Source organism: Saimiri boliviensis, chromosome 10 (assembly GCF_048565385.1).
Source record: "Saimiri boliviensis isolate mSaiBol1 chromosome 10, mSaiBol1.pri, whole genome shotgun sequence".
Classification (NCBI taxonomy): Eukaryota; Metazoa; Chordata; class Mammalia; order Primates; family Cebidae; genus Saimiri; species Saimiri boliviensis.
In genome coordinates this window covers 116,149,381-116,166,426 of record NC_133458.1, presented here as the reverse complement: position 1 = coordinate 116,166,426, position 17,046 = coordinate 116,149,381, and the positions used below count along the sequence as shown (strand labels likewise).

Sequence of the window (17,046 nt, the reverse complement as noted above, 5' to 3'; positions counted from 1 at the left end):
AACTCTAGTCAAGTTCCTTAACATTTAAATTCTATACTGTAACAGTGTTTCCCTTAGCAGTTGCCTGAGGTAATGCATAGAAGTGGGATGATGTTGGAGAGAAGGCACCATAGCAGGCCAAACCTTGCCAGACTGAGTGCTGTCTTTACAGGGCTTGGGGGTCAGCACTCTTCCCAAGACCCCAGTCGATTCCTTGTGTTAGGCATCCTCCACCCAGCCAAGGGTGCATCCCACTCCCAACTGAAGGGACGTGGCAAATCCTGGCAGCAGCTTTTGTCTTGGTTCTGGGACTGAGACTTTCTCCTTTAAGGGTATTTTTGTTGACATTTCCCAGTGTTAACTTACTATTTCACTGTATTTTCCCCTTTAGAGATTTTGGGTGGGACAGTTTGGATTCAGTCAACTGACCTTTTTTTCCCCATCAGTATTGTCTTGGTAAGGAAGGAGCAATGAGGCGCTCTCCTACACAGGCAGCACTTCAATCTTTAGTTTCTTTGCTTGGCTTTTTCCTTTCAAGTCTATAACATAAGTTTGTTCTCCTTTCTTTGGCTGTTAAAAGGACCAATTTGTATTGGCCTAGGAAAAATTAAAAAACGAAAAAGAGCTAAGTAGAGATGTTTCTGAGAAAAAATGTGTTGGTGGAATTCTGCCTTAATATGTTTGTTCGCTACCAGAAAACTGAAGAGATTTTCAATATTATTTTTATCTTTATGAATGAAATGATGTACTTAACATTTGATTTGTTTGTTTAAATTATAGTTCTATAGATCATGTAAAGATTTCAAGATAAAAAAAATCTTAAGATAAACTAAAAGTTGATAAGCTATAGTTTTTTTTTTTTTTTTTTTTTTTTTTTTCTTTTGGAACAGGGTCTCATTCTGTTGCCCAGGTTGGAGTGCAGTGGCACCATCACTGCAGTGTTGACCCCCTGGGCTTAAGTGATCTCCCACCTCAGCCTCCCAGGTAGCTGGGGTACAGGCATGCACCATCACACCTGGCTAATTTTTTGTTAGCCAGGAGTTTCACCATGTTACCTAGGCTGATCTTAAACTCCTGGGCTCAAGCGATCTGCCTACCTCAGCCTTTCAGAGTGCTGGGATTAGGCATGAGCCACTGTGCCTGGTCCAAAAAACTCTGGGTTTTATTGTGATAAATGTTTTGAGGTACCTTCAAACAATGAAATATAGTTTGTGAAACAGAACAAATTTTACTAGGAGTTTCCACATACAACTATTTCAGAAACGATAGTCACCCTCAAAGTACTACATTTTTAGAATTCATATTAATAACTTACCATTCTTTTTATTTTCCGACCCCTCTAGGAATATGGTATATAGTAAGGATTTGGTTTCTTTTTTTTTTTTTTTTTTTTTTTTTTGAGACAGAGTTTCGCTCTTGTTACCCAGGCTGAGTGCAATGGTGCGATCTCAGCTCACCGCAACCTCCGCCTCCTGGGTTCAGGCAATTCTCCTGCCTCAGCCTCCTGAGTAGCTGGGATTACAGGCATGTGCCACCATGCCCAGCTAATTTTTTGCACCTTTAGTAGAGATGGGGTTTCACCATGTTGACCAGGATGATCTCGATCTCTTGACCTCGTGATCCACCCGCCTCGGCCTCCCAAAGTGCTGGGGTTAGAGGCTTGAGCCACTGCGCCCGGCCCAGGATTTGGTTTCTTAAAACTTATTTTATTTTTTGAGACAGGGTCTTGCTATGTCACCCAGGTTAGAGTGCACTGGTGCAGTCATGGCTCACTGCAGCCTTGAATCCCTGGGCTCAAGGGATCCCTCCACCTCAGCCTCCCTAATAGCTGGGACAGTTCACACATGCCACCAGGCCTAGCTAATTTTTTTTCAGTTTTTGTAGAGACGGGGACCTACTATATTGCTCAGGGTGGTCTAAAACCCCTGGGCTCAAGTGATCACCTCAGCCTGCTAAAGTGCTGGGATTACAGGTGCAAGCTGCCATGCAGGCTAAAATTTATTAAAGCTAATGAATAATACAACTGTGGAAATATAACTTTGAAAATAGTGAGACCATTTTGATTTTTATCAGCAGTTGTGTGATATAGTGCAAAGAACATGGGATTTGGAGTTATACAGCATTCAAATGTAGGCTCTGCCATTTATTATCTATGCAAATTGAGACAAGCTATTTAGACAAGGTACTGTGACCCTCCCTTTTTTCATTTGTGAAATGGAGATAACACAGCTCTTTCTCATGGTTCTTGTGAAGATGATACCTATTAACATGCCTAAATAAGAGTATGTGGTCAATAAAGGGAATACTTGATTGAGTGTACTAATTGGAGGTTCAGTCCTAAAAGACTGACATCCCTTTTAAGTTGTCCACTCACCCTCACAATGTTTCCAGTTACTCTCCAGTTCCTTATCCTCCTTTGGTTTTCTTCATAGCACTCATCTACATATGTGAAATTATGTTTCATTCTTATTAGTTACTTTCTTTATCTACCTTTAAGATGTAAGCTTTATTAAGGCAGAGACGGGCTGTACTGTACCCTCAAATCTAGAACAATGCCTGGAACGTAATCGGCACTCACATATTGGTTGATTAAATGTGTAAATATATTTACCTTTTTACTTTTTTTTTTTTTTTTTTGAGGCGGAATCTCACTCTGTTGTCTAGGCTGGAGTGCAGTTATTTGATCTCAGCTCACTGCAATCTCTGCCTCCCCATGGCGGGACAGAGCCACCACTTCCAGCTAATTTTTCTTGTCTTAGAAGAGAGGGAGTTTCACCATGTTGGCCAGACTGGTCTTGAACTCCTGACCTCAGGTGATCCACCTCGACCTCTGAAAGTGCTGGGATTACAGGCATGAGTCACCGCACCCGACCTACATGTTTTAAAATAACTAGATTCTTAGTTGGTTCAGGGAAACTGCAAATAAATATAGAAAAAATAAACAAACAAGCATGTTTTTCTCCATTTACACAACTCATCTGTTGGTTGACTGACTTGACTACTCAGTTTAGTTTAGTTAGTTTAACTAGAGTTGGATTTATAGACTCAATCCCAGTGACTGAGATTAACACTACGGATATTTATTATTGAAGCTCATATGATATTTCAGTTGTTATTTCATAGAAGTTATATCACTAGGTAGTTCTACTTTGTTTTTTCTTATATTTGATCCCTAAATGAAAGGAAAGCCATAGCAAGAGTTATCTGTGAAATTTATATAGGAAAGCAAAATCTTCAAATTCCTTTAAAACCTCTTTTCTAAAACAGAGTGCTTGTGAAAGATTTCACACACACATATACACACAGTGAATCCTAGTTTTTCAAGAAACAATTCTTATGTCTTTTGGGGGAAAGGGACTTCCCTATTTGAGATAAGTTTTTTTTTTTTCTTTTACATAGAAAGTATTTCATTTTAGAAGGATTATGTCTCATTCTGAAATATCTAATACTTGTTAAAAATTTATTTATTTACTTATTTATTTTCGACAGTCTTGTTCTGTCCAGGCTGGAGTGCAGTGACATGATCTTGGCTCACCGCAACCTCTACCTCCTGAATTCAAGAGATTCTCATGCCTCAGCCTCCTGAGTAGCTGGGATTACAGGTTGTGCACCATGACGCCCAGCTAATTTTTGTATTTCTTTTGAGACAGAGTCTTGCTCTGTCGCCAGGCTGGAGTGCTGTGGTGCGATTTTGGCTCACTGCAACCTCTACCTCTGGGTTCAAGTGATCCTCCTGCCTCAGCCTCCCGAATAGCTGGACCTGCAGGTGCCTGCCAGGCTAATTTTTTTGTATTTTTAGTAGAGACAGGATTTCACCATGTTGACCAGGCTGGTCTCGATCTCTTGACCTTGTGATCCACCCGCTTTGACCTCCCAAAGTGCTGGGATTATGGTGTGCCTGGCCTGATTTTTGTATTTTTTAGTAGAGACAGGGTTTTGGCATGTTAGCCAGGCTGGTCTCAAACTCCTGACTTCAAGTGATCCACCTAGCTTGGCCTCCCAAAGTGCTGGGATTACAGGCGTGAGTCACCGTGACTGGCCAAAAATTTATTTATTTTGTAAAAGGTCATGCAGTCTTCTATAGTTTATAATGTCAGGTTTTATCTCTGTTATATTTCTCTTTCTATAATTCAAATGCCTTTCAAAGAAAATGTACCTGTTCTTTTTTATAGAAAAAATTTCTTTTTAAATAATTTAGCACATTCATGGTAATGATCCTTTAGTGTTTACGTGACCCAAATAAAATATTTTCTTTAAACCTTGGAAAAGAATAGTAATGAAAGGATATGTCTTCAGTTTGTACTTGTCCATAAATTGCAAGAGGAAAGAACACTGGTAGAAAGATCAGGTAAGAGATGGTTTATTTTTGCCTGGCTCAATGAAAGTGTTGAAAATAACAGATTGCATTGTTTATGATCGGTAGCTTTGCACATTTTCCTTTATTTGTAATCTCATTGCTCCTTGATATTTTATTTTCATCATTACAGTCTAAGAAGGAGATATTGGATGTTGGACTTAATTTACTGCCAGCTTGTACATAGATCTTTGAAATTCTCTATTCATTTGGTAAATATAATGGACAGAGTTCATACCAAGTACTATGAGTGCTCACCTGATTTTTGATTCTTATGAAGGTGTAGATAGTTGTTAACTCCTTGTGTGTGTGTGTTGGGAGATGATCGGTGGAGCTTTCTATTCCACCATCTTGCTCCACCACTATTCTGTACAGAGCTAATCAGGGTTAAATTTATTGTCATCTCATGAAATCTAAATTTCTTTAAATTTTATGATCCCAATGGAATTTCCTATTTAAGAAAAGTATAATTGCATAGTTGTTTCTGAGAGAAAAATGGAGAGGAGGAGATGATTTGCACGTCTTAAGAGTCAATGAGATTTATATTTAGAATTTCCTTTCCTCTGACATTTTTGGGTTGTGGTTTAAGGTCCTTTCTGGGACCAGATACAGACGAAATTCCAGCCTGTTCCTTGTTTTCCATTCCTTATGGCTAAGAGGATTGGTTTTGGCTCTTAGTAGTTTTTGGCCTTCTCTATACAATGAAGATTCCATAGTAAGAGCCATAGCAATGGAGCCCACCCAGGTCAGCTACAGCTCATTTATAGGTGCTGTTACTGGTCAAAGCAGAGTAAATAAATGAGATCAGGGACATTATTTGAGGAAAATGCTTAAAAAATTTCTATCTAAATACTTTTACATTGAAGTTACATAGGCTGAGGCATGAGGATGCTCCTTTTTTGGGGAGAGAAAGGTTCAGCCCCTGTTTGGACTGGGAATGAGGATTCTCAATGCTCAATAGTCCTTGTTATGGAAGCAGTTATTTGTTGGCATATTTCTAAACAGTATTGCAAATGTAATCACATTTAGAATACATTATTTTATTATTTTTTATTATTTATTTATTTATTTTTTTGAGATGGAGTCTCACCCTGTCACCCAGGCTAGAGTGCTGGGATTACAGGCACTCGCCACCACACCTGGCTAATTTTTCTATTTTTAGTAGAGACGGGGTTTCACCATGTTGGCCAGTCTTGTCTGGAACTCCTGACTTCAGGTAATTTGCCTGCCTCGGCCTCCCAAAGTGCTGGGATTACAGGTGTGAGCCACTGCACCTGGCCTTTTATTTATTTATTTATTTATTTTAAGACAAAGTCTCTTTCTGGTGTCCAGGCTGGAGTGCAGTGATAGGATCTCGGTTCACTGCAAACTTCACCTCCTGGGTTTAAGTGATTCTCCTCCCTCAGCCTTTCGAGTAGCTAGATTACAGACATGTGCCACCACACCTGACTAATTTTTATATTTTATTGTTATTTTATTTTTTAATTTTAAAAGATAGAATACATTATTTTTATTGAGCATTCTATGTAACAATTATTTCTTGATGTTGATTCTCTTGATACTGTCAATATTTTAAGCTGTATCCATTTTTATTTCACATTATAAAGGAATAAGATCATCATAGTCATATATATATATATATATATATATATATATATATATATATATATGGCACTGGTACGCTGGAATTTGTAATCCTGAGTTGGTCTATAAGCATCAAAAATGCCAGAGAAACATCAATAGGCTGAAATGATTTCAAATAAATGTTTTTAAAAAAGAGAAAGATTCTTTTAAAAAGGTAAACCAGGAGGAAAGACTAAAGTAAATATTAATATAAATGGTTTGTTTCAATGTAGTAAGTTATAAAGGAAATTTAAGTATACATAAACAATATAGAGAGTATAGATTGGGATAATGGTTTTAAGTTACTCTCAATTGGAGGATGCCTGTTTCTGGCTACTCCACTTTTTGTAAACACTAAACCAGGGATGGTGTCCCAGGTTTCTTGCTGTCTACTTCCACATCTAGTCATGGTTCTAAAACCTATGCCAACATCTATTCCACTTCTAAACTCTATGCACATACTCTGTTTCCCACTGTCCTAAATAGCAATCATCCTGGCCTTTTTCCTTCTCTGCCATGTTATCTGAGAAGCTTGACTCTTACAGTTTTCTCCTTAAGTTCATGTCCTGTCCTTACTTTGAGCAGTTTTAGCATCTTCACTGAAGATTTTATACCTTTATTGAACAGTCTTAGGAATCAGAAAACCTGGGTTTGAATTATCATTCTGTTATTTTGTGTAACATTAGACAGATTTTCTAACTTCAGTTTTTCCATCTGTAAAATAGGGAAAATATGTTGTTGTTTTCTTTGAGATGGGGAGTCTCACTCTGTCACCCAGGCTGGAGTGCAGTGGTGTGATCTTGGTTCACTGCAGCCTCTGCCTCCTGAATTCAAGCAGTTCTCTGCCTCAGCCTCCTGAATAGCTGGGATTACAGGCACCTGCCAACATGCCCAGCTAATTTTTGTATTTTTAGTAGAGACAGAGTTTCACCATCTTGGCCAGGCTGTTCTTGAACTCCTGACCTCGTGATCCACCCACTTCAGCCTTCCAAAGTGCTGGGATTATAGGCATGAGCCACCTTGCCCGGCCTAAATATGTTTTTTAAATGGTAATTGTAAAGTTGTAAAGTGATGACTGTTAGTGGGTATGTAAATTAATGTGGCCATCTGGAAAGCAGTATGGAGGTTCTTCAAAAAATTAAAAGTAGAACAATTGTAAGATCCAGCAACCCCACCATTGGGCATATACCCAACTAAAGTGCAATCAGTAATGTGGAAGAGATATGTGCACTCCTCTGTTCATTGCAGCATCAACCTCACTGTCCATGAATGAATGAATAAATGTATAAAGAAACATGGTATATATACGCAATGGAATACTATTCAGCTTTAGAAAAAACAAGGAACTCCTGTCACATGCTACGACATAAGTGAACCTGGAGGCCATTATTTCAAGTGAAGTAAACTAGACACAGAAGATAAACACCACATGAACTCACTTATATATGGAATCTGCAAATGTTTAACTCATAGATGTAGAGTGTAGAATGGTGGTTACCAGAGAGTAAAATGGTGGCCTGGGGTGGAGGGTAGGTTAGGGAGATGTTAGTCAAAGGATATAAAAATTTATCTAGGAGGAATCAGTTCAAGAGATCTATTGTACAACGTAGTTACTATACTTAATGTACAGTTGACCCTTGAATAACATGAATTTGAACTGTGCGGGTCCACTTATATGTGGAGGTTTTTCAACCAAATGCAGATTACATATTCACTAAGGATCAATTTTGCATATATTTGTGTTCTGCAGGGCCAACTGTGGATATGCAGATTTCTGTATTTACCAAAGGATGAGTGTATTGTATTTCTGAAAAATCTCTAAGAGAGTAGATTTTAAAATGTTATCATAATAAAATATAAGTATATGAAATAATGCATTTGTTAGCTTGATGGAGTTATCCTACAATGTGCATGTATTTCAAAATATGTTGTACACAATACATGTATACAATAAAAGAACAAATACATGGCTGTAAAGTGATGGTGCAGCATCACATGAGGTATAAGTGTGAAACCATGCTGTAACTTGTAGTCTTATTTAGATGCCAGTTGTATGGTTACTTTACTTACTGACATTCATTTGATATAGCTACATTTTGTATTTTCTGATATTTGTGAAGATTGTATTTTTGATTTTATTCTCTGATTGCATCTTTTGTATCACAAATTTATTGACCTTATTAGCGCCTTTAATATTTTAAATAAACACTTTCACTCATTTATTTAGTCACTGAACTCCTAGCTTCACTTTCCCTGCTACTGTTCATAATTAAGAAGCAATAGGATAGTGGGTCCCTTCACCGTATCAGTTCTGAGCTTGAAGTATCCTAGGCTCTAGCATTGGTTTTCATCTGGAGATAGTAAAACTCTAAGGAAATTTTAAAATGATATGTGGGATAATTCATTTGTTGTTGGCATTTAATGCTTGGAGTATGGATTAAATATCCTTAATGTATAGGATAGGCCCATGGATCTAAATTTTTCTTACAGAATGCCAATAGTACTCCTACTGAAAGTGCTACTAGGCATGCGGGACTTCTATCCATCCTTTATGACCTGCTTTTTTTCTTAACTCTCTGAGATTTGTTTTGCCATCTTTTTCCTCTGCACTTCTATGTTTTTACTTATGTTGTTAATATATGTTTGTTTGTCTTACTCTTTAGAATATTAGTGGCTTAATTGAGAGAGAGTCTTTGGGATACTTTTTTTTTTGTTTATCTAGAATATAACAGACCCACCATAGAGTGCTTACTGGTTATTTGCTGTATATGAATTTGTAATCTTAAATTGTTTCAGGAAGGATTCAGCTTCAGTTAGATAAGAAGAAGCTGCTACATGGTCGCCATAGCTATGGCACTTGATTCCAAGAGTTCTTTAAGCTACACACTTAAAATGAGAGTCTTTCTTAATAGGTAAAACCATGTATTCTGATAATGTGAATAGAGAATTTCTGGGTTGTGAATATTTGGAAAAAATTTGGCACAAATGTTTGGAAAAAATATTCAGCTTTGAGGTAAGGATTAAAAAGCTTCCTTCCCCCTGCCCCCGACCCTGGTGTCTCCCTCTGTTGCCCAGGCTGGAGTGCAGTGGAGCGATCTCAGCTTACTGCAACCTCTGCCTCCTGGGTTCAAGGCATTCTCATGCCTCAGCCTCCCAGGTAGTTGGGACTTCAGGCGTGTGCCACCTTGCCCAGCTAATTTTTTTATTTTTAGTTGGCCAGAATGGTCCTGAATTCCTGATCTCTGGTGATCCAGCCTCCCGTAGTGCTGGGATTAATTACAGGCGTGAGCCACGATGCCTGGCCTATTTTTACTTTCTGAATTTTATTAAAGAAAGGAACCCCACCCCACTTTTTTTCCTATCTCTATGACTTTTGAGAGTGTTGTGTTCATTTGGGTCATAATGCTTTGAAAAAGTTGTTATAATTGGAGAAGAAAAATGGCCAAAATGATTTCAGGGATATAAAGTAGACTTTCTTTGGTGAAAGTCCATAGGGACTGTAGTTGTTTGCCTTGGGTAACACAAATAAATGATTTGATTTATGTTTTAGTATGTTTTTATGGGAAAGATGTGGAGCAGTTATTGTTATTGTAGATAGAGTGATGAAAAAGAGAATATTAGCTCATTTATCAGTGAAGAGGTTTTAGTTACCTAATGAAGAGCTCTTTGACTGCTAGGGCAGTGGAACGTGGAATAGATAAAGAAGTAGGTCCAGGTCATGCAGTTTTTATTAGCATGATGGAGCAGAAAGATCTTGGGCTTTTAGACAGTCCTGGCTTGGAATTGTAGTTCCAGACAACATCTCTCAGCCTCATTATTTTATCATTTGTAAAACTGAGAATACTAACACATATCCTGAAACACATACTAAGATTCAATGAGATAATGTGCAGACAAACACAGGGGAAACAATGCTAGCTCTTTACCCCATTGTAGTGCTAGCCTGGCATGTAATAGACACTCAATAACTGTTCTTGGTCCTCTGGAGATATTTGAAGATAGAGGGATGAGCATCTCTCATAGATGACTTAGAAATTTACCTACCTAAAGGCAGGGAGTTAGGCCAAATGTCTCTCTAAAAGTTTTTTACAGACTGAGTTCAGAGGATGTCTAGTAGGATTGTTTATACACAGATCATAGTGGATATAAATGTCATTTTGTTTCAGAAGTTGGAGCCATAAACTTTTTTTTTTTTTTTTTTTTTTTGAGACAGAGTTTTGCTCTTGTTGCCCAGGCTGGAGTGCAATGGCAGGATCTTGGCTCACTGCAAACTCCGCCTCCTGGGTTCAAGTGATTCTTCTGCTTCAGCATCCCGAGTAGCTGGGATCATAGGCATGTGCCACCACTCCTGGCTAATTTTGTATTTTTAGTAGTGACAGGGTTTCTCCATGTTGGTCAGGCTGGTCTTAAACTCCCAACCTCCGGTGATCTGCCCTCCTCGTCCTCCCAAAGTTCTGGGATTACGGGCGTGAGCCACTGCACCCAGCTGGAGCTATTGACTTTCACATTTGTTCTTTCTATGCTCTGATCCATCAGTGGAGAAAACTGTAGCACAGGAACTGTAACTAAGAAGAGCAGCATGGAAAGATGTAAAATAATTTTGGGAATTATTTCTTAATATATTCCTTAAAATATCACAATTCCCCAACCTTCCATTTCATTTTCTCCCAGTCGTACTCTATTTAAACTCATGAGGACAGCCAGGCTAGATGATATTTTGGGTATCTCACTGTGGGAACTCAGTAAAAATGATTCAGATGGTTTTCAGTCACTAGACAAGAAAATAGTATGGTTGGAATATTAAGGGATTTTCAAAAAAAATTGTGTGTGATTATTTTTGCTTTTATTTATTTATTTTTTAAAATTATTTTGTGGTTTTGTGTATTTTTCTATGTAGGCTGCCAATGAATTGATTCTTTCTATTATTTTCTGAAAAAAGTTTTGGTTTACATTGTTCAGATGTTAAAAGCATCTATGGCCATACCTCCCTGAATGCTCCCTTCCTGCCTGATCTCTGAGTGGTAAAAGCATGTTTCTTTGTAGGTGCATTAGATCATTTGCAGTTCACTTGAATTGCATAGAACAAGGCATATCACATCATTTCTTCACTGCCATTGTAGAAATTACAAATTAATGTATATAGTTAAATTTTTTGCTCTTTAGTGATTGTCTGAAAAGGAAAGATGAGGAATACTGAGGTATAATAATATAATGAGAAAAAATGAGAGCAAAAAGAGCAGAAGCTTTTGGATCAGAATTCCTGAGTTTGAGTTGTATCATTTACTCTCTGTGACTTTGACAGTTATTTTCTAAATATTTATTTGTTTTGAGTGAGACAGTCTTGCTCTGTCATCTAGGCTGAAGTGCAGTGGTGCCATCTCAGCTCACTGCAAGCTCTGCCTCCTTGTTTCAGGCAATTCTGCTGCCTCAGCCTCCCTAGTAGCAGGGATAACAGTCGCGTGCCACCACATCTGGCTAAGTTTTTTATTTTTAGTAGAGATGGGGTTTCACCCTACTGGCCAGGCTGGTCTTGAACTCTTGACTTCAAGTCATCCGCCCACCTTGGCCTCCCAAAATGTTGGGATTACTGGTGTAAGCCACCATGCCCAGCCTAAATATTTATTTCATAATTGTAAAATTGTGATAATATTGGTACTTATTGAATGTTAAATGCAACATCATGTGTTAAACCACTTTGAAAAACATGAGGCTGGAAGCATACATGTTACACATGTGAAAGACATCTGAATATAGCGTCCTACTAGTTTACTAAGTACAAAATATTTAATCCAAATCTGATCATCAGGAAGGCATTTGAATTCAGCAGTGTGGTATAGGCAGCAGTTTTTGGATGAACTGATTTGGGGGTCTCATCTTGACTTTGCTACTTAACATCTTGCAGTATTTACTTAAATTGACTCTTCTTTAGCTCCTCATCTGTAACAAGGATTGTTGGCTTTTAAGCCTTGTGTAGAGTAAGTTAGATACTACTTTTAAAAATTGACTATATAATGTTATGATCTATAAGTTCAGCCTCTATGTTACACTTTTCATGTTTGGAAGGGCAGAAAATTTTAGTGTAGTTACAAAGACATTAATAATATTAGGTAATCAGGCATTTGTAAAGGATCCAGAGAATGACACAAATCACTTTGTTACATGTTCCCTTGAGTTGCCTGTCTAATGTGGTGAGTCCACTTGTGATGAAGATCAGAGAGAGTTTTTGCTTTCTTCTTTCCCCTTTCCTCTCATTCTTTCTTTTTTCCCCTTTCTTCTGGGGTCCCAATTTGTCATTTTTTTTTTTCTGGCTTGTGCTTTGTTGTGGTTTAGGTGAAGGTCTCTGAATGAGGAATGGGTTGGGAGCTTCAAGTCTTTTAGGATGTAATGAAGAAAAATAATCTTCCTGTTCTAGTCTGCAATGTAAAGACCTTTTTCTTGTTTGGATTGTTCACCACCAATAACCTAAATTTAGTGCCTGGTAGTGTTAAGACTCTTTTCTCTGTCTTATTAGGGCTCTGTTTGTCAGTAATTAGTAGACACTGATCTCTAAACAACTTGCATACTTTCCTGCTTGTTTACCTTTATTCATAAGAGGGTTGAACTACAGGAGCCTTTCAAGGTCAAAAATGATGTGATTTAGACTGGAGGACTCCATAGTGTTACTGAAGTACATAAGTAATAGATTTTGTAATGCCTATTTATAGATAAGGCAGTGGCAGGAGTGGAGTTAGTGTTTTGAGTTAGTAAATGGAATTTCCTTCAATTAGGGGAATGTTAGTTTGTGGAAATTTGTATGTGAACGTCTGTAAGCATATTTTTAGTATCAATTAGTGGTTCAAGTAGAGTGTGTGTTTAGAACAGAAGGTTCAGATGCTGTGCAGTTGGAGAGTCTGTGCCCATGAAGTGTGAACGCAGTGACTGTGAGGACTTGTGTTCTGTGTGCGTGGAAACCCTCATTTGATCTGAATATTCCGTTCTTTGTTCTTCATGCTTGCACTTCCACTAAAGACAGTTTCCCTACTAGTTAGGGCTACAAGTTGTGCTAATAGTGGTTTTAACAATGAAAATATTACCTTCATATTAAGAAACTTAATTTCCTGTTGATTGTTTCCCCAAATTTATTTTACTTTTTACTCTCCCCAACTGATCAATAATCAAAGTCTCTGAATTCAAGTTTCTAATTATCTCTTGAATCCATGTCCTCTACTTGTCCTTGATTGAGATTCTCATCTCGTCTCTCTGCCCTACATGATTGCAAAGTCATTCTGATGGGTCTCCCAGCATGACACCAAACATCTTATAAAAAGTCTCATTGTGCAGCCTTTTTACATTCATAAAGTGCTTTTATACACCTTTTCTTACTTAATTCTTATACCAAATGATGAAGTAGATTTTATCATTACTCATATTTGACAACTGAGAAAAAAATGAAAAAAGGCCAAGAACTTTTCCAAAGGTTATGGGGTTAGTAAATGCTAGAAAAATTCATATTTTGGAAAGTAGTTCATTAAAAAAATTGTGTGTCCCAGGATGCAAAAAAAAATTACTATAATGAATGACTCACTATGAAATAAAGATATGACATAGGGACACAGATACATTTAAGAATGATTTTTTCTTTTAGAAATGAAGCCAACTACTTAAAAAAAGTTTTAACACTTTTGTTGTTTTATGAAGTAATTAGGTTGAGTAATGTAACAAGAGAAAAATGCTTGGCGACTTTTCAAATTCATGCTTCTTTATTGAACATATGCCCAAATTGATTTACAGCTTCGATGTACTTTTTAACAAAACAAGATTTTAGAAACTTAGAAAAACACATGATTTTTTTTCACTCTATCTCTTCGTCCCCCCTCCTTCTGTTCTTCCTTCTCTCATTTCTTTCTTTATTTCATTTGACAGACTCTGGATGTAGTGAGAAGAACATAGAGAAATGAATAAAAATGTTAAAAAATCTTAAATTGTGTATGAAAGTAATCTTTTAAAATACTTAATTTTGTAATTTAAGAGATCAGGATGTAAAGGAAACAAAACCTTCAGCTGGGTACAGTGACTCAGGCCTATAATGCCAGCACGGAGTTTGAGACAGGCAGATCACTTGAAGCCATGAGTTCGAGACCAGGCCAACATGGTGAAACCCCATCTCTACTAAAAATAAAAAAATCAGCAGGCCATGGTAGCATTTGCCTGTAACCCAGATACTTGGGAGCCTGAGGTAGGAGAATCACTTGAACCTCGGAGGAGGAGGCTGCAGTGAGCTGAGATCATGCCACTATACTGCAGCCTGGGCGACAGAGCAAGACTGTCTCAAAAAACCCCCAAAACCAAAAACCTTCACAGGTAATGGTGTGATTTTCCCCCTTCATCTCTAGATTACATAATCAAAATAATAATAATAATAATAAAAATCACTAAACCATTTCTGTAATTTCAAAATCATTTTTTTGAAGAAGGAATTCAGGTTTTACTTTTTGACTTTTTAATTTTGAAGTTTTATACCTATCAAAAAAGTGGCACAAATAATAGAGTGCCTATCCCTTTCACCCCATTTCTCTGTAGAACTATAATCAAAACTGAGAAATTATCACTGGTACAATTCTTTTATCTAAATTACATCTTATTCAGATTTGACTAGTTTTTCCACTGATGGTCAGCTTTTACTTTTAGTGAGTTTTTGAATACATGAATGAATGGGGGATGACAGAGTATAAGAAAATAACATTGGGGGTCAGGCATGGTGGCTCATGCCTGTAATCCCAGCACTTTGGGAGGCCAAGGTGGGCAGATCACAAGGTCAGGAGTTTGGGACCTGCCTGGCCAACATGGTGAAACCCCGTCTCTGCTAAAAATACAAAAATTAGCCGGGTATGGTAGTGTGTGTCTATAGTCCCAGCTACTTGCGCGGCTGAGGCAGAAGAATCACTTGAACCTGGGAGGCAGAGTTTGCAGTGAGCCGAGGTTGCTCCACTGCGCTCCAGCTTGGGCGACAGAGTTAGACTCCATCTCAAAAAAATAAAATTAAAAAATTTAAAAAAGAAAGAAAGTAACATTGGGAACAGTGAGAATAGAGAAAGACATGAATACTTACAGAAAGTGAATAATCAAAAGACTTTTAATATTTTTATTTAATACTTTGTTCTCCCACTATAATTGTATGTCTTAAGTGTTAACTAGAGACTCTTCCCTTTCTTGTCTCTATCCATGACAAGCATATCTGTTGCTTTTACAGAAAAATTATCATAACTCTCTCTGACAAAGGGTTACATTATTTCATTAAAAGAGCTAAATAAATTTAAAGCAATTTCTAAGTGAACATGAAAAAAATAAAAATTGTACTATCAGTTTCTAGAACTATAATTTAATAAAATAAAATATTACTTGATGTTTTGAAGTCTATGAGTTTAAGTCCACTTCTAATAAATTATGATGAGATTCTCAGGCATATTGCTTAACAAGGTTTCTTAATTAGCCATTTTTTTTCAATGTATTTTTACTAAAGATTTTGAGTAATGAATTCCTTTACCCATGATAAAGAGACAATACCACCCCATTCATCCCAGAGTTAAGAAGGGAGACATTGTTTTGTACTGTTCTTGCAGCAGGGCTCTCTGGAGTTCCAGATGTGGAAGGGAGTTGTACCTGGTAAATACATAGCCCCTACTCAGATTTTGTCTTACTGTAACTGGGAATACTTAGTCAATTCATAGCCACAGTGTGGTTCTCTGTGGGGATTCTTACTAACTAAATGGTAATCTATTTTCACTTTCTTATTCCTCTGGCATTCTGACAACTTTTCAATGACAGGAATATATTTAATAAGAGATTTTCATGGTATAAACAGAGCCATGTACGGGGGAATTGTATGGGGGAATGAAAGGTACACCTTCTTTAGTTATTGTTACTCAACAGGCTTGAATGAAATAAAACTTCTAGAATTTCTACTAAATACATGATTTTAATCAGGCCTTTAAAGAGTTTTTTTTTTTTTTAAACTATTTTTTTCTGCTTCATTTAATCATCAGGATTATGGAGTTTAAAAATATAACAGCTTTATGGAGATATAATTCATATACTCTACAACTCACCCATTTAAAGTGTACAATTCAATGGTTTTTAGTATACTTAGTATACTTCACAGGTTTTGTAACCTTACTATGGTCCATTTTAGAACATTTTCCTAACCCCTTAAAGAAACCTCTTACCTATTTGTGGTCACTCCCTATTCCTGCCTCCTCCCAGCTTCTGGCTAATCTACTTTCTGTATCTATGGATTTGTCTGTTCTGGACAGTTCACATAAATGGAATTATATAATATGCAGCCTTTTGTGACTGCATTCTCTCAATTAGCGTAATATTTGTTAAAGTGCTTCCTTGTATTTCATTTCTTTTTTGTTGCCTAAAATATCCCACTGTATGGCTAGTCCACACTTTATCTGTTATCATTTGATGGACGTTTGGGTTACTTCTGTTTTTAGGCTATTTTGAATAATGTACTATAAAAATGTGTGTCTAAGCTTTTTGTGAGGACACATGCTTTCGTTTTCTTTTATTATTATTATTTTTTCCTGAGCTAGAGTCTTGCTCTGTCCCCTAGGCTGGAGTGCAGTGGTGCAATCTCGGGCCACTGCAACCTCTACCTCCCGGGGTTCAAGCCTCAGCCTCCTGAGTAGCTGGGATTACAGGCGTGCACCACTATGCCCAGCTAATTTTTGAGTTTTTAGTGGAGATGGGTTTCACCATGTTAGCCAGACTGGTCTTGAATTCCTGACCTCATGATCCGCCTGCCTCAGCCTCCCAAAGTGCTGGGATTACAGGGATGAGCCACCATGTCTGGCCTATGCTTTCATTTTCTTGGGTATATACCTAGTAGTAAAATTTCTGGGTCATATGGTAACTCTATATTTCTAAACTTTTTGAGGAACTGACAAACTGTTTATCACAGTGGCTACCCCATTTCACAGCCCACAACATGCATGATGGCTCCAGTTCTTCACATCCTTGCTAAAACTTGTTATTGTCTTTTTTTATGATAGTTATCCTTGTGAGTGTGAAGTGGTATTTCATTGTGGTTTTAATTTACATTTCTCTGA

At 37.4% G+C, this 17,046-nt stretch overlaps 1 protein-coding gene across 11 annotated transcripts in view; it reads left to right on the top strand.

Moving 5' to 3' along the window:
* The window catches only part of SUGCT (succinyl-CoA:glutarate-CoA transferase), an 858,466-nt gene that overhangs the window by 85,293 nt on the left and 756,127 nt on the right, over positions 1 to 17,046 (top strand). The window lies entirely within an intron of this gene.